General features: G+C 38.4%; 1 protein-coding gene across 5 annotated transcripts in view; it reads right to left on the bottom strand.

Annotated features, from left to right (window-relative positions):
- Positions 1-19596, bottom strand: part of TMLHE (trimethyllysine hydroxylase, epsilon) — a 114573-nt gene that overhangs the window by 93245 nt on the left and 1732 nt on the right. The window contains exon 2 of one of the 5 annotated variants that reach the window (XM_077888900.1): positions 823-885. The exons of 3 other annotated variants lie outside the window; for them this stretch is intronic. The gene's annotated coding sequence lies outside the window, so the exon portion shown is untranslated. The remainder of the gene's footprint in view (positions 1-822; positions 886-19596) is intronic. One more of the 5 variants, XM_077888901.1, reaches the window with a different exon arrangement.

Genomic DNA, 19596 nt, shown 5'->3' with positions numbered 1-19596 from the left:
AGCACTTTTTGAATCTATGCCTTGATGCTTGTGAAAGGCATAATCCTAAAATGACTTCTGGTGACCCTTGCCAAATTATAATCCCTTCCCCTAGAGTATGAATATGATGGGATTTCACTTGAGTGATCAGGCAATGTATCTGGCACAATGGACTTTAAGAAAGATCATCGCCTGGTCTGATCTACACCAGCAATCCCTTAAAAGGGACAGGGCTCTTTCTGGTGAAAGAGATTTGAAGCCAGAGAGGGATTTGCTGTCAAGGGGAGTCTCCATTATCTTTGAAGGTAGAGGGGACTACGAGGTAAAGTAATGCATGCAGTCTCAAGGAAATGACATGACATGCAAGGAGGAAACAGCAACCTCAGGCCTGAGGCCATGTGAAACTGAATTCAGCCAACAATCTGAACAAAGCTGGATGGGTGCAATCTTATCTAGAGCCTCCAGAAAGGAAGGCAGTTTGGCCAATACCCTCATTTCAGCCTTTCATACACTGATCAAAGAACCCAGTCTGGTATTCTGAACTATAGAACTGTGGGGGTGCCTGGGTGGCTCAGCGGTTGAGTGTCTGCCTTCGGCTCAGGGTGTAACCCCAGAGATCCGGGATCCAGTCCTACATCGGGCTCTCCACAGGAAGCCTGCTTCTCCCTCTGCCTATGTCTCTGCCTCTCTCTTTAATGAATAAATAAGCAAAATATTTTTTAAAAAGAATAAGAACTGTGAACTAGTAAGTGGGTATTAGTTAAATCTACTAAGTTTTTGGTATTTGGTATGCAGCAATAGCAAAATAATACAGTGCTTTTGTTACTTTTAGAAAACTCTTACTCATTGTCTCTTCAAACATTGCTTCTGCACCATTCCGTCTCTCCTCTCCTTCTGGGACTCCTACTACAAATATATCAGACATGTATTAGGTGCCACACACTGTTACAAGTGCTGGAAATATATCAATACATAAAACAAAACAAATATTCTTGTCCTCACGAAGCACCTTCTAATGACATCCTGATATCTACTATACCTAAACTGGCTACTCTCAGTGTTCTTCCTCACAGTCAATTCCAGTACCATCCAGTCAGTTCTATGACTGGTTCAACCTGAAATCTATGCTTTGAACTTGATACCTCCTCTTTAAAATTTCTCCCATACAGGCAATTATCAAATCATTACTTTTACTTCCTACATCATTCCCAAACCGGAGCCACTGCATTGTAGCTTTACTTGCTACATTCTCAGTCAAAACCCACCATTATTTCTCACTCAAAGACTATGATATGTTTCTAGTTCATCTATCCATATACAACATGCCGTCCCTTCAAACCACTTTGCACGCTGTAGGAAGAGTGAACTAAAAAATAGATTTGTTGGCGTGTCATTCCCTTTGAATGGATCCCTAAGGCCTTCAAGGTAAAGTCCAATTTCTTTATCATGTTATATAATATCTTCTATTACCTGGTCCTGAGCTACCGTACTTCCTCCTTTACTTTATGTCTCTATCTTCCTTCTTCATACATTTTGATGAAATTATATGTTTTTATGTCTTTCCTCCTAGTAATACTTGGATGCTCCTTAATAGGAAGACCTATCAAAAAAAAAAAAAAAGGAAGACCTATCTATGTCTCATTAATTTTTGCACTCTAACATCTAGCATGGTTGCTAGTACTTTGTAAAGCTCCACAAATATTTTTGGGAATCCAGTGAATTACTTTTCTTCCAACTTCATATTTTCTTTAAATATGGTAGGATGTCTGTTGTAAATCTCCACTTAACCAATAAAAATATTGAGGCCAAGCCAAAGGTAGGCTTTGCAGAAGGCCAACAAAAACTCTTCTTTTGCCTATGCTAATCAGTTTTGAGTAAGGTAATTTAAGTAATATAATTGTATTAATTATCTAACCCATCAACATAGATTCATAATTCTTGTTCATTAAGATTTCATAAAAGGTTTGTTGGGGATCCCTGGGTGGCTCAGCAGTTTGGTGCCTGCTTTTGGCCCGGGGTGTGATCCTGGGGACCTTGGATTGAGTCCCGCATCAGGCTCCCAGCATGAAGCCTGCTTCTCCCTCCGCCTGTGTCTCTGCCACTCTCTCTCTCTCTGTCTTTCATGAATAAATAAATAAAATATTTAAAAAAAGATTTGTTAAAGTTGGGATGCCTGGATGGCTCAGCGGTTGGCTCAGGGCATGATCCCAGTCCAGGGATCTAGTCCTGCACTGGGCTCCCTGTGGGGGGCCTGCTTCTCCATCTGCCTGTGTCTCTGCCTCTCTCTGTGATGATTAAATGATGATTAAATGAATAAAATCTTTAAAAAAAAAGATTTGTTAAAGTCTTGCTGAAATTTCATGCATTCATTTAATGTACATTATGTCTGCCACATTTCCATAAACTACCTCTCATAATTTTTTACAAATAAAAATTACGTTTGTGTGAAATGTCTTTGTTGATAACTTTGTAATTTTCTAAGTACACACTTACTTGAAACCTGTTCTAGTATCTAACCCAGAAGATATTTAGGTTACTGATTAGTGACTAAAAAGTTTTCCTTCTTTTTCTTTGTTAAAAGTGGTAATATATTTACATAAATCCAGTCATAAAGCACCTCTCCTATTCTCCTTATTTCCTTTGATCATTGAGAGTAGTGTAATGATATCATCTGAATTATAGCTTACCCATGCCAGGACACATATACTTTCTCTTTCTGAGAACATAGTCAGAATATTGTACTTGTTGCCTTTGCAAATATATATATTTCTAAATGCCTGAGGTGATTTTGGATCTTATGCTTCCAAATACTAATCCTTTAGGCATATGCCACCTGTTATATTCATCCTTCTTTTCCATCTTTTATATATTATACTTTTGAAATAGGAACTATGAGCTCACTGTAAAACTTCCTATGTAGCCCCATGGTTTCCCTCATTTCTCCTTTAATAGAATAATTTGCTGTTTCATGGTCAAAATTACGTTTTTGAGAGCTTCCCAACCTTTAGAGTCTAAAATCATCTTAATGTAAATTAAGGTCCAACAAGTATCAATCACAATAACAGAAACTTTTGGAGAACAGCCATAGCTAGAAATTCTAGTCAGAGTAGGCAATTACATAATAGGTCAATTTGAATCTTTTCATGGTTATTACTAAGGAAGAAGCATTACCTCCTGAAAGGCTTAAAGCCAAGAATCCATTTAGCTCCCGTCAATTTTTTCTTCCAAATGTCTCTCAGATTTGTCCTTCTTTTTCCATTCCTATAGATGCCTTCATCACCTCATACCTGGACTACTGCCATGGACTAGATGGTTTCCTTGTCTCTAGCCCATCCATATTCCAATCCATTTTCCATACTATTGCCAGATTAATCTTCTTAAAACACTTTCATCATGTCACTCTTCCAGCCTGAGACCTAGCTCGAATGTCACCTTCTTTGTAAAATCTTCCAAACCGTCCTAAGAAGAGTTAATAGCTGCCTAGTCAATGTTTTCATAGTTCTTTGTGCATACTCTTATTAGTATAATAATCACCTGTTTAATTATTATTTTCCCTCTCCATTTTCTGAGAGCTCCTTGAGGGCAGGCAAAAGGATTGAGTCGTATCATTACGATGGCATTCAAGACTTTGCATAATTGGCCCTATCTTGTCCCACCACCTCAGGATCTTTACATGTGTCATTTCCTCTGCCGACCATGTTCTTCTTCTTTTTCTTTCTACTTATTCTTCAGGTCTAAGATTAAAAATCTAATCATTGAAGATAACTTTCTGACACTCTTAACTGATTAATTAATCAACTCATTTAAAAATATTTATTGGGTGCCAACTTTGTGGCAGGAAGTATTAGCCATTTGGGATATATAAGTGAACAAAACAGACAAAAATTCCTGCTTTTATGGAGTGTATCTTCTAGTGAGAGGAGGCAGATGATTAAACATAATATATAAGTCTGTCATATAATTCATTATAAGATGTTAGGAGCTATAAAAAAAAATCCAGAAGGCAAAAGCGGTATGCTGGAGGTACTAGGAATTTTAAATGTGGTGGCAAGGGTAAACCTCATTGAGAAAGATGACTTTTGAAGAAGGAGGGAGTTGGTCATAAAGCTATCTGGTGTAAAGTAGGCCAGTGCAACGGTTCTAAGCTGGGATTGTATCAGATATACTCTAAACCATCTTTTTTTTTTAAAGATTTAATTTATTCATTCATCACACACACACACACACACACACACACACACACACACACACACAGAGGCAGAGACACAGGCCAGGGAGAAGCAGGTTCCATGCCAGGAGCCTAACGTGGGACTCAAACCCGGGTCTCCAGGATCACGCCCTGGGCTGAAGGTGGCGCTAAACCGCTCAGCCACCGGGCTGTCCCTTTTGAAGATATTTTCTATTGATGTCCTTCATGAGACGTAATGAAATTTGCTAGGATCTTCCTTTTGCCTCTCCCCCTTTCTGACCCAGCCTCTAATTTAAACCTATTATTTTTTTACTCCTAGTCATTATCTATGAAACTATCCTCCTTCTACACCCATTTGTGTTACTTGTGTAATATCTATATTTCAGAGTATAAAATATTTTGGTTTATTCTGTCATTTCATCAGCATCACTTACTCTTATATTTACAGGTAAATATAGTCATAGCTCACCATCAATCATACGCCAAATGTCTCCTATGATTTCCTGGTTATCTCAAGCTTTTTTATTTCTATTAAATCCCTTAGGGGCAGCCTGGGTGGCTCAGTGGTTTAGTGCTGCCTTCAGCCCAGGGCGTGATCCTGGAGTCCCGGGGATCGAGTCCCACGTCGGGCTCCCTGCATGGAGCCTGCTTCTCCCTCTGCCTGTGTCTCTGCCCCTCTCTCTCTCTCTCTCTCTCTCTCTCATGAAGAAATAAATAAAATCTTTAGGGCACCCTGGGTGGCTCGGCGATTTAGCGCCACCTACAGCCCAGAGAGTGATCCCGGGGTCCCGGGATGGAGTCCCACGTGGGGCTCCCTGCATGGAGCCTGCTTCTCCCTCTGCCCGTGTCTCTGCCTCTCTGTGTGTGTCTCTCATGAATAAATAAATCGAAAAATCTTTTAAAAAATCCCTTAGTTAGGCAACATGGGAATATTATTTTCTGAGTCTTGCATATTCATTATAGCCTGTATTTATGCATCTTCCTGTTGTTTAGTCATTTATAATAAGTAGTTTTCTAACATCACAACTTTTGCATATTTCTCTGACCATGTTTCTTCTGGAGCTCCTTCTCTGGAAGAACTCTAAAACTACATGTAAAAATATATCAATATTCATTATAATAAATATTTATTACATGTTAATCAATACCTACTTATATATTATATATAACCTTTTTATATATTATATAAATATAATTATATATAATATTGTATTGATTCTATTGATATGTTTACATATATGTACAAACGCTATTACATATACATAGACATAATTACCATACATATATAATGTGGATCAGAATCTGGTGCTCATGGGTGAGCAAACCCTTGGTGGAATATGTGCATCTCTGGCAGGCTGCAGTGACCAGTTCTGTACAGTCTTTCAGAACTGAAGATTCCTTGAGGAAGTAGGTAAAGCCACCATAGTAAACTCTGGGCTGCATTTTTTCCACTTTTCCACTTCCACTTTTGGTTTTTCTTATAGGCATTTGAACCCACATCCTAATTAAGGCTCACCCATAGCCTAGGCCAAGACAGAATATTTAAGTTGATGTATCACTCTTCTGTTGGTGGATTTTTTTGCTACACTACACTTTCACTGATGTGCACATCTTTGAGGTTCTCCATCCCAAATCTATGACTTGCAAGTACCCAAGGCCTTCTCCTACAAGCATTAACAGTCAAGCCCAGAGTCCTGAAAGCATTAAAACTCAACCCAAGGCATAGGACCTGACTAGACATTTTTCCAAAGAAGACATACAGATGGTCAACAGACACATGGAAAGATGCTCAATGTCAATCGTCATCAGGGAAATGCAAATCAAAGCCACAATGAGATATCACCTTACACCTGTCAGAATGGCTAAAATCCAAAAGACAAGAAACAATAAATATTGGCAAAGATGCGGAAGAAAAGGAACCACCCTTGTGCACTGCTGGTGGGAATGCAAATTGGCATAGCTGCTGTGGAAAACCGTATGGAGGTTCCTCAAAAAACTAAAAATAGAAACTATATGATCCAATAACTCCACTATTGGGTATTTACCCAAAGAAAACTGAAATACTTTGATATTTGATGTAAAATATCTTGAATATTTGATAATAACAATAATTTGAAAAGATATATGCACCCCAATGTTTCCTGTAGCATTCTTTTCAATAGTCATATATTGAAGCATATATATGGAAGCAGCCTAAATATCCACTGATAGACGAATGAATAAGGAAGATGTGGTGTATAAGTATCATTCAGCCATAAAAAAGATAAAAGCTTGCCATCTGGACAACATGGATGGACCTGGAGGGTATTATGCTAAGTGAAATAAGTAAGACAAAGACAAATCCCATATGTTTTCACTTAAATGTAGAACCTAAAAAATAAAAAAATGGATAAACAAACAAAAGGCAGAATCTGACCTATAAATACAAACAACAAACTGATGATTGCCAGTGGGACACAAGCTGAGAGGATGGGCAAAATGGGTGAAGGGGAAGAGGGAGACACAGGCTTTGAGATATGGGATGGATAAGTCATGGGAATAAAAGGTGCAGCACTTTTAAAAGGCGCAGGACTAGGGAAGATAGTCCACGATGTTGTAATAGGACTGTGTGGTGACAGGTGGGAGTTACACTTGTGGTGAGCATAGCATCACCTATAGATTTGTTGAATCACTATGTGGTACCCCTGAAACTAACAAAACATTTTCTGTCAACTGTACTCAAAATTATTTTTAAAGATTTTATTTATTCATTCATGACACACACACACACACACGCACACGCACACACAGAGGCTGACACAGGCAGAGGGAGAAGCAGGCTCCCTGCAGGGTGCCCGATGCAGGACTCGATCCCAGGACCCCGGGATCACAACCTAAGTTGAAGGCAGATGCTCAACTGCTGAGCCACCCAGGTGTCCCACAAATAAAACCTTTTTAAAAAGGCACTCAAGCCCAGGACTTTTACTTCTAGTTAGGTTGAAGAAAGTTACAAAAGATTGCTTTTCTAGCCCTAAGAATGAGAATCAGCCAGATAAGGTACAAGATCAGAGTTCAAAAAATTCATCAGACTTTTGGTTTCAGCTCTGACATGTAAAGAGCTTGGAAGTCATCCGTCCCATACTCACAATAAGAAAAAGCTAATCAAATTTAAAAGCAATGGCTCTTTTTGGACTTGGACTACTGAGGTTTCAGGGCAAACTGCCACCCCCAAATCTGGAGAGACTGGAAAATCCAAAGAGGCAGAGCCAAGATCTATTTACCTGGAGCAGAAACTCCATTTACTTAAATGGTAATTTTGATAAATTGCTGAAGGCTGAGTGTGGACTACCTTGAGGGGGAGAAACTTCTGGGATCACAGTCTTAAGGGGGAACCCACACTTTCATGGGTTTTTAAATCCATGAATCCCACAAGGTTTTTATGGTATAGGGCCCCAAATAATTCCACATGGTTTTGACAGAGAAGGGGGAGAATGAACACTGTATTGTCCATAACAAAGTATCCTCTAAACAGAGCTGTCTCTATAACAAAGGCCTGCTCTCCAAGGGAAAAGACTTTATCAGAGTCTTACCCCATCCAGGAAAAGGGCATTTCTCTCACTTGGGCCTTCTAAACCTTTCTGTCTTACTAAGAGAGATGCTATCAAATACTGTTAAGGACACAGCCCAAGGCCACAGGCCCACTATAAAACTAAGATTTAATCATGAGATCATAGAATGCATCCCCTATACCACCATGTCACCAGACTTCAGTACAATAAGAGTAGATTATAATGAAATATCTGCAAGATGCAGACTCTAGCTGGTACATAGTCCTTAGGGTATATCAAGGACAAAGAGACAAAAATGAAGGACACTAGGAAAATGTGAGGACTTTGATACCTACGGCTACCAGATTAAAATAAAATGACATACTAAAGTCTATTCATGTCAGTACCACTACACAGTACATCACGCCTGGCCTTAAACAAAAAATTCATAAGACATATTAAAAGGCAAGAAAAAATACAGTCTGAAGATACAAAACAGGCATCTGAGCCAGACTCAGATATGATAAAGAGTTTTGAATTAACAGACATGATTAATATGTTACGGGCTCTAATGGAAAAAGTACGCAATATTCAAGAATGGATGGATAAATGTAAGCAGAGATGTAAACTCTACAAAAGCATCAAAAGGAAATGTTAGAAGTAACAAGACACTGTAAAGAAAATAAAGAATGCCTTTGATGAGTTCATCAGTAGACTGGATATGGCCAAAGAAACAATCAATGAATGTATGCATAGGTCAAGAGAAATCTCACAAACTGATTAGCAGGAAGTAAAGAGAGAAAGGAGTTGAAGGAATAATTGAGGTAATCATGGCTAAAAGTTCTCAAAAAAATTTTTTTGTATATTTTTTATTGGAGTTCGATTTGCCAACATATAGCATAACACCCAGTGCTCATCCTGTCAAGTGCCCCCCTCAGTGCCCGTCATCCAGTCACCCCCACCCCCCACCCTCCTCCCCTTCCACTACCCTTTGTGCATTTCCCAGAGTTAGGTGTCTCTCATGTTCTGTGTCCCTCTCTGATATTTCCCACTCATTTTCTCTTCTTTCCCCTAAAAGTTCTCAAAAATTATTGACAAACAGCAAATCACAGATCCAGGAAGGTCAGAGAATGAGGATGATAAAGTGATCACTTTTTAGAAGGTAGTAAGAGGTATGGATACTTGAATCCAGGGTGACATATTGAAGGATATGGCGAGGGGAGGGAGCTAGCTTAGGGAGGCTACTGCAAAGTATTGTAAGCAGCAGGGCGCAAAATCAGAACTTTTAGAATTCTGATACAGTGGGGGACGGCCCGGGCTTAAAGGTGCTCAGGTGGCAAAGCAGGGTGGAATCCCAGGTGGGACAGTGTGGCCTCAGGATCTCCGGAGTCACAAGAATGGGAGTGCCTGGGTGTGGCAGAGTTCCCAGACATCAGACTGGAGAAGTCAACTGAAAATTGCGAGTCTAGGCACCAGCTTTCTGCTCAGTATTGCCATAAACTGTGAACCGCTGCACAGTCAGGCGACTGCTCTCCAAGCTGGGGCACTGCAACAGGCAGAAGCGGGGCGAGACCTGTTTCCCTATCCTGGAAGGAACAGCATGAGTCCATGCCACAAGAGTCCATAAAATTTGGAGACTTGAAACTCAGTCATGTGCTTGAGATAAAAATGCTGGGTCAGAGGGTGGGTGAACACAGAGTTGGAACGGAAACCAGAGAAACAAAAGCGATTGACTGCTTTTCTGTGAGGGCTCACTGAAGAGTGAGGGATGTGAACTTACAGCTCTGGGGCTGCAGAGCAGAGCACTACCATTTTCACGGATCCCCCCTCCCACCTTCCAAGCTGAAAGCCTTCAGGGAGCAAAGCAGAGCCACACAGAGGAATCCAGAGCCACGTACACTAAGCTCAGCCCTCTGGCAAAAGATGCGCATTTCCACAAGCGCAAAGGCACTTGAGAAAAAGTGGGCCCCTCCCCCAGAAGACCACCAGGAACAATTGGCTAGTGCCAAGTTCACCAATCACAGAGAACTGTGAAACTTCAGCTCTTGGGGAAAACAGTATATAGCATTTGTAGATTTTTAAAGAATTATTTAATCTTTCAGTTTCATTTTCAGCTATTTTCTTACTTTTTCAGTTATTCTGTTATTCTTTTGAATTTTTCATAAATATAGATTTTTGACTTGTTTATTTTACTTTATTTTATATATATATAAAATATATATATGCATACACACACACACACATACAAACACACACAAGTTTTTCTTTCTTTCCTATTTTCTTTCCTATTTCCTATTTCTTTTAACAAGCAGGCCAAAACACACCCAGGAACTAGTATTTTGTTTTGTTCTCGTTCGATTTTTTTCTTATTTTCTTTTGTTTTTGTTTTTTTCTTGTTTGTTTTGTTATTATTTTCTGTGGTTGTTAGTATTATCATCTTTTCTCTCTCCTTCTTCTGTTCTTTTCTGGACACAGTGACAAGATGGAGAGATTCACCACAAAACAAAGAACAGGATTGGTATTCACTGCCAGGGATTGAATCAATATGGATACAAATAAGATGTCTGAGCTAGAATTTAAAGCAATGATTATAAAGATACTGGCTGGGCTTGAAAAAGCATAGAAGACACTAGAGAGTTCCTTACTGTAGAAATAAAAGAACTAAAATCTAATCAGGCTGAAATTAAGAATGCTATTACTAAGAAGCAGTCAAAATGGAGTCTCTAACAATGAGGATAACTGAGGCAGAAAAGAGAGTCAGTGATATAAAGACAAAATGATGGAAAATAAGGAAGCTCAAAAGAAGAGGAAAAGAAAACTATTAATCATGATGGCAGATTTAGGGAGCTCAGTGATTCCATAAAGCAAAATAATAGCTATATTATGGGAGTCACAGGAGAAGAAGAGTTGGAAAAAGGGGCAAAAGGATTAGTTGAACGAATTATAGCTGAGAACTTCCCTAATCTGGGAAAGGATATAGGCATTCAAGTCCAAGGGGCAGAGAACTCCCCTCAAAATCAACAAAAATAGTTCAACACCACAACATAATATAGTGAAGCTTGCAATTTACAAAAGCGAAGAGAAAATCTTGAAGGCAGGTCTGGATATAGAGAGAGGCCCCTAACCTATCAGGGTAGACACATAAGGCTGGCAACATATCTGTTTACAGAGACCTGGCAGGCCAGAAAGGACTGGCATGATATTTTTAACATACTAAATGGGAAAAATATGCAACCAAAAAAAACTTTATCCAGCAAAGCTGTCATTCAGAATAGAAAAGAAAAAAAAGAGTTTCCAAGATAAAAAATGACTAAAGGATTCATGAAACGTAAACCAGACCTGCAAGAAATATTAAAGGAGACCTTTTGAGTAGAAACAGAGCCCAAAAGTAACAAAGACCAGAAAGGAAAAGAGACAACATGCAGAAACAGCAACTTCACAAGTAATACAATGGCACTGAATTCATATCTTTCAATAATTACTTTGAATGTAAATGAACTAAATGCTCCAATAAAAAGACACAGGCTATCAGAATGGATTAAAAAAACCCATTGATACAATGCTTACATGAGACTCATTTTAGACCCAAAGATTCCTCCAGATTGAAAGTGAGGGGGGTGAAGAACCATTTATCATGCTAATGGGCATCAAAAGAAAGCTGAGGTGGCAATCCTTATATCAGACAAATTAGACTTTAAGCCAAAGACTATAATAAGAGATGAAGAAGGATACTATATCACAATAAAGGGGTCTATCCAGCAAGAAGATCTAACAACTGTAAATATGCATATCCCTAACCTGGGAGCAGCCAAATATATAAACCAATTAATAACAAACATAAAGGAACTCATGGACAATAATACAATAGTAGAAGGGGACTTTAACATCCCACTCACTGCAATATACAGGTCATCTAAACAGAAAATCAACAAGGAAACAAGGGCTTTGAATGACACACTGGCCCAGATGGACTTCACAGAAATACTCAGAGCATTCCATCCTAAAGCAGCTGAATACACATTCTTCTCCAGTACACATGGAACATTCTCCAGAATACATCACATACTGGGTTGCAAATCAGGTCTCACCTGGTACTGAGATCATACCATGCATGTTTTCAGACCACGACGCTATGAAATTAGAAGTCAACCACAGGAAGAAATTTGGAAGGTCCACAAATACATGGAGATTAAAGAACATCTTATTAAAGAATGAATGCATCAACCAGAAAATTAAGGAAGAATTTAAAAAACACATGGAAACAAATGAAAATGAAAACACAACATTTCAAAACCTTTGGGATACAGCAACGGTGATCCTAAGAGGGAAGTATATAGCAATGCAGGCCTTCTTAAAAAAAAAAAAACCCAAGAAGTATCAAATACACAACCTAACCTTATATCTAAAGGATCTGGAAAAAGAACAAATAAAGCCTAGATCTAGCAGAAGAAAAGAAATAACAAAGATAAGAGCAGAAACTAATGATATAGAAATAAAAAACCCCAGTAGAACAGGTCAATGAAACTAGGTGCTGGTATTTGAAAGAATTAATAAGATTGATAAACCCCTAGCCAGATTTATCAAAAAGAAAAGAGAAAGGACCCAGATTAATAAAATCATGAATGAAAGAGGAGAGATCACAACCAACACTGTAGAAATACAAACAATTATAAAAGAATATTATGATCAATTATTTGCTGACAAATTAGGCAATCTGAAAGAAATGGACACATCCCTGTAAACTTATAAACAACCAAAACTGAAACAGAAAGAAAGGGAGAACCTGAAGAGACCCATAACCAGCAAAGAAATTGAATCAGTAATCAAAAATCTTCTAACAAACAAGAGTCCAGGGCCAGACTGCTTCCCAGAGGAATTCTACCAAACATTTAAAGATTTAATACCTATTCTTCTGAAGCTGTGTCAAAAAACTGAAATGGAAGAAAACTTCCAAACTCTTTCTATGAGGCCAGCATTACCTTGATCCCAAAACCAAAGACTCAACTATATAGGAGAATTACAGACCAATATCCCTGATGAACATGGATGCCAAAGTGCTCAACAAGATACTAGCTAATAGGATCCAATTTAATAGGTGCATTAAAAGGATAATTCACCACGACCAAGTGGGATTTATTCCTGGGCTGCAACAATGGTTCAACATCTTCAAATCAATCAGTGATACAGCAAATTAATAAAAGAAAGGACAAGAACCATGTGATCCTCTCAGTAGATGCAGAAAACGCATTTGACAAACTACAGCATCCTTTCTTGATTAAAACTCTCTGCAGTGTAAGGGATGGAAGGAACATACATCATCATAAAATCCATATATGAAAACCCACAGCAAATATCAACCTCAATAAGGGAAAAGTGAGAGCTTTTCTTCTAAGGTCAGGAAGATGACAGGGATGCCCACTCTCACCATTGCTATTCAACATAGTACTTGAAGTCCTAGTCTCAGCAATCAGACAACAACAACAAAATAAAAAGCATTCAAATCAGCAAAGAAGAAGTTAAACTTTCACTCTTTGCAAATGACATGATACTTTATGTGGACAACCCAAAAGACTCCACCCCAAAATTGCTAGAACTGATACAGAAATTCAGCAAGGTCACAGGATATAAAATCAATGCACAGAAATCAGTTGCATTTCTGTACACTAACAATGAAAGAGAATAAAGAGAAATCAAGGAATTGATCCCATTTACAACTGCACCAAAACCCGTAAGATACCTAGGAGTAAACCTAACCAAAGAGGTAAAGGATCTGTATTCTGAAAACTACAGAACATTTATGAAAGAAACTGAGAAAGACACATAGAAATGGAAAAAAATTCCATGTTCATGGATTGGAAGAACAAATATTAAAATGTCTACACTACCCAAAGTAATCTACATATTCAACACAATCCCTATCAAAACACCACCAGCATTTTTCACAGAGCTGGAAAAAACAATCCTAAAATTTGTACGAAAAGACTTCAAATAGCCAAAGGCATGTTGAAAAAGAAAACCAAAGCTGGGGCAGCCCTGGTGGCCCGGCGGTTTAGCGCCTGCCTTGGCCCAGGGCCTGATCCTGGAGACTCGGGATCGAGTCCCGCGTCGGGCTCCCTGCATGGAGCCTGCTTCTCCCTCTGCCTGTGTCTCTGCCTCTGTGTGTGTGTGTGTGTGTGTGTGTGTTTCATGAATAAATAAATAAAATCTTAAAAAAAAACAAATTGGGAACAAAAATAAATTTTCAAAAAAAAAAAAAAAGAAAAGAAAAAGAAAACCAAAGCTGGAGGCATCACAAATCTGGAATTTAAGCCCTATTTAAAGCTGTAGTCATCAAGACAGTATGGCACTGGCACAAAAACAGACACATAAATCAATGGAACAGAATAGAGAACCCAGACATGGACCCTCAACTCTATGGTCAACTAATCTTTAACAAATCAGGAAAGGGTAACCTATGGAAAAAAGACAGTCTGTTCAACAAGTAGCATTGGGAAAATTGGACAACCACATGCAGAAGAATGAACCTAGACCATTTTCTTAGGCCATATTCAAATAAAAGCTCAAAATAGATGAAAGACCTAAATGTGAGACAAGAATCCATCAAAATCCTCGAGGAGAACACAGGCAGCAAGTGCTTTGAACCTCAGCTGCAGCCACCTCTTGCTAGACACGTTTCCAAAGGCAAGGGAAACAAAAGCATAAATGAACTATTGGGAATTCATCAGGATAAAAAGCTTCTGCACAGCAAAGGAAAGAGTCAACAAAACCAAAAGGCAACCTACAGAACAGGAGAAGATATTTGCCAACATCTTATCATCAGATAAAGGGTTAGTATCCAAGATCTATAAAGAACGTATCAAACTCAACACCCAAAGAACAAAAAAAATCTAGGCAAGAAATGGACAGAAGACACGAACAGACATTTCTCTAAAGAAGACCAATACATGGCCAACAGACACATGAAAGAATGCTCCACATCACTCGGCTTCAGGGAAATACAAATCAAAACCACAATGAGATACCACCTCACACCAGTGAGAATGGCCAAAATCAACAATTCAGGAGACAACAGGTGTTGGAGAGGATGTAGAGAAAGGGGAACCCTCTTACACTGCTGGTAGGAATGCAAGCTGATGCAGCCATTCTGGAAAACAGTATGGAGGTTCCTCAAAAAGTCAAAAATAGAAATATACTATGGCCTAGCAGTTGCACCACTAGATATTTATCCAAAGGATGCAAACATAGTGATTCAAAGGGGAACATGCACCCCAATGTTTATAACAGCAATGTCCACCAGAGCCAAACTATGGAAAGAGCCCAGATGTCCACAGACAGACAAATGGATAACAAAGATGTAAGGTGTGTGTGCGTGTGTGCGGTGTGTATAATGGAATGTTACTCAGTTATCAAAGAAAATGAAGTCTTGCCATCTGGAACGACATCGATGGAACTAGAGGGTATTATGTTAAGCAAAATAAGTCAGTCAATGAAAGAAAAATGCCATATGACTTCAGTCATGTATGGAGTTTAAGAAACAAAACACATGAACATAGGGGAAGGGGGAAGGAAAATAAGATGAAAATTTAGAGAGAGGCAAACCATAAGAGATGCTGAACTCTAAGAAACAAACTGAGGGGTGCCTGAAGTAAGTGGGGGAGGGATAACTGAGTGATGTGCATTAAGGAGCACACTTGATGCAATGAGCACTAGGTGCTACATGCAACTATGAATCACTAAATTCTACTTCTGAAACCAAAAAAAATAATATTTAATATTTATTAAGCTTTTCAGGGAGAAGAAAATGACATATATCAGAAACTTGGGTCTCCATTTAGAGGAGAAGAGTATCATAAAAGGAATAAATAAAGGCAAAATTTTTTAAGTGTTCTAAAAAAATAATAGTTTTAAGTAATAGAAGTAAAAATGTGGTGTGTAATTATACCATATAAAATTTAATGACTGGAAGAAAAATCATAGGGGATTAGAGGAAAGAATTGGAAATATTCTGTTATAAAGTTTATGTACCACACTTGAAGCAGAATAGTCTTATGTGGAGGTGGAATCAGATAAGAAAAAAATCTAGAGATCACAAACTCTGGGCAAGCACCAAAGAAAAATTTAAAAAGTGTAATTGAAATTTTAAGAAAGGAGACAAAATGGAATCACATTAAAGGAACAATTAATTAAAACAAGAAAAGGGAGTGCCTGTGTGGCTCAGTTGGTTAAACGTCTGTCTTTGGCTCGGGTCATGATCTCAGGGTCCTGGGATAAAGCCCGGCATCAGACTTCCTGCTCAGTGGGGAGTCTGCTTCTCCCTCTCCCTCTGCCTCTCCCCCCCATGCATTCTGTCTCTTTATCAAATAAATAAATAAAATTTAAAAAATATCCCTTTAAAAAATAAAACAAGAGAAGGCATAAAGAGGAAGAAAACAAGAAATGTAACATATGGTCATATTAACAAAAATGGTAAATATTCATCTAAAAATATCAAGTCACTTTATATATAAATGGCCTAAATATACCAGTTTTTTTTTAAAAAAAGATCATCAGTGTGAATTTAAAAAACAAAGATCCAACTTTATGTTTTCTATAAAAGAGTGATTTAAACCTTTATGGGCACAAGGTGTTTAAGTACAACATCTGAATAACTTTTGGCTGACCATTAACATATATTGGTCCAATTGACCTCAAGGAAGCTAATCTTTAAAGTAAAAAATAGAAGAATAACAACAAAACACAAAGACAGAAATTTTATTGCTAACAGACCTACCTTACAAAAGATACTAAAGAAAGTCCTTAGTCTAAAAGGAAAGACACTGTTTGGTAACTTGAACCCAGAATAAACAGAAATAAACAGCACTAGTAAAGGTATTTATGCAAGTAAACATAACAGAGAGTATATATCATTTTATCTTTTTTTTCTTTTAAAGAGAAACTATATAAAAATAACTTAAAAACTATATTGTAAAAAAAACTATATTGTTTGGCTTGTAATAGATTAAGATGTAAATCATATCCCATCAATTGGACAAAGGATGGAAGAGCAAAGCTTCCCTGTGTTGTTGGAATTAAATGATCATTAATCTAAAGTACATTACCTTAAGTTGTACCTCTGTGAATTGTAATTCACAGAGTAGTTAATAAGAAATAACTCCAGAAATCATAGTAAAAAATCAACAGTTCAATCACAGTAATTTAACTTGATCACAGTAATTTTAATAATGATAAATATAAATAGATGAAACAGTCCAATCAAAAGACAAAGACTATTAGACTAGATGAAAGAACAGAATCCAAGGATATGCCATCTACATTATATGTTACATTAGATGTGAAGAAATAAATAGGTTGAAAGAATAAAAGGATGAAAAACTGTACAACGCAAATGGCAACCATAAAAGAGTTGAAATAGCTATGCTTAGAAAAGGAAGGCTATTTCATAATGATGGAAGAAGGGTCAACTCATGAGAAAGACATAATAATTAGAAACGTGTAAAATACACATCTAACAAAAGAAAGTCTTCTCAACGTATCCTATGAGACTGGTATCACATCAAACTAGACAAATACTTCTTAAGTGAAGAAATTCCATTACTATGCAATGTCTATAATAAATATAGATGCAAAATTCCTCAACAAAATGTGAGCAAACCAAACCCACCAGGACAGGCATACACACTTTACTGCACTTTTCTTTATTGTACTTCACAGGTATTGTATCATTTTTAACAATTGAACGTTTGTGGCAAACCTTGCATCAAGCAAGTCTGTTGGTGCCATTTTCCCAACAGCATCTGTTTACTTCATGTCTCTGTGTCACATTTTGGTAGTTCTCACAATATTTAAAACTTTTTCATTATGATTCTATTTGCCATAGTGATCTATGATCAATGATCTTTGATGTTACTTTTGTAATTGTTTTTAGGCACCATGAACTCTATCCACAGAAGATGGTGAATTCAATAAATGTGTCAGAACACTGCTCCATCGACCAACCATTCCCCCCATCTCTCTCTCACCTTGGGCCTCAGCTTAGTTCGTGAGGTTTAAGGAAAGAAGCCGTCTCCATAACATTAAAGTGCAAGGTGAAGCAGTAAGTGCTGATGTAGAAGCTGCAGCAAGGTATCCAGAAGATCTGGCTACATTAAATAACAGAGTTTCAATGTAGATGCAACAGCCATTCCGTTTTTGGGTATCTACTCAAGAGAACTGAAAACATTGTTCACCCAAAAACTTGTACATGAATGTCCATAGCATTTTCTTCATAATTGCCAAAGGGTGGGAATAAACCTAATGGATATAAACTGATAAATGAATAAATGAAATGCAGTATATACAATATAGTAGCATATTCTCCAGCAATGAAAAGTAATGAAGTACTGATTGATACTACAATAGGAATGAACCTTGAAAACATCATGCTAAGAAGCAAGTTGCAAAAGGCCACACACTGTAGGATTCCATTTATGTGAAATATCCAAGAATAGATAAATCCATGGGCACACAAAAGGATCACGTTGTCTAATGTTAGGGGTAGTAACAAGGATTAACTGCAAATGGGCAATGGAGATGTTACTGAGGTGATGAAAATGTCAAAAACTGGATTATAGTAATGGTTGCAACACTCAATAAATTAACTAAAAGTCCCTGAAGTCTACACTTAAAATGGCTCGATTTTATGGTATGGAAATCATATCTCAATACAAATTTTTCCCCTATTTTTTTGCCTAACCCCCCTCCCTCCCCTCTGGCAATCACCAGTTTGTTCTCCATTTAATAGTCTGTTTCTTTTTGTATGTGTTTGTTTTGTTTTGCTTTTTAGATTCCACATATAAGTGAAATTATATGATCCTTCTTTTTCTCTGTCTGACTTTTTCTCACTTAACATCATACCCTCTAGGTCCATCCATGTCATCTCAATACGGAAAATGTCAAAGACACTCTGGGCAGCATAGAAAAGAAAAGAAAGTTAATTTTTTTTCACAATGTGTTGAGGATGGTACAGAGCCCGTTGGGCTGTTGTACGCCGTTGTTGCCGCGGAGACGATAGGAGTGGTGGTTTTCCCATGAGGGCTGAGGATCGCGCAATGACTTGGATCCTTTAACATAAAAATTTTTTTGAATGACTCAGTAAGTAGGCCACAGAGATGAAGAGAACAGCAGAGGGCACATGGTCAATAACGATGCCTGTTGACTCCACGTCTCTTGGTGAGGCCTGACTAACGCACAGGGTCTGTGTGCAGTCGAGTCACTATGTCGTACACCTGAAAGCAACATGACATTGTATACCCACTGAAACTGACACGACGTCGTATATCCATGCCACTTCAGTGATCAATAAAATCATCTAAATAAATGAATAAAAACCCATGTCGCTGGCTCGAAATGCAGAGTAGCGATGGGGGCAAGGAGAAGTGGAAAGGTCTAAAAATACTCAGGAAGCAGAAGTGGCAAGATCTTGAATCGATGTCAGGAAGAGAGAGGATGCCTCCAACTCAGCGTGCTTCACTGGAATTGCTGCTCTCCTCCCCAACTTACTGTCTTCCTTCACGGCTCATCTCAGTGAGCGATCAGCCTGCTGGCACAGAGCAAGCACCCATTGATTGCCTTTGGAGTGAAAGAATAAATGAATAGAGTAGAAATAGGGCCAAACGGAGCATTTGCCGGTGCCTGCCAAACAGCCAGGCCTAAACTCACCGTCAAGGTCGCCTCAGCAGAAGTCTATCACGGTCTCCCTGTCACCGTATCAACCGTCTGGAAAAGCACCAGGTCCCACGTCGTCCAGGAGAACACCTTCCTTCCTATAATGGGCACTCCCTGCCTAGAAGCTGCAGGTGTGCCACAGGCCGGGCTTTGCCATGAGCCTCTCATTCTGTGAATTCTTTACGTGAGGGCGGTGGC

Source organism: Canis aureus, chromosome X (genome assembly GCF_053574225.1).
Source record: "Canis aureus isolate CA01 chromosome X, VMU_Caureus_v.1.0, whole genome shotgun sequence".
Taxonomy (NCBI): Eukaryota; Metazoa; Chordata; class Mammalia; order Carnivora; family Canidae; genus Canis; species Canis aureus.
Note: the sequence above shows the minus strand (reverse complement) of the source record. Positions and strands in the feature narration are given on the sequence as shown.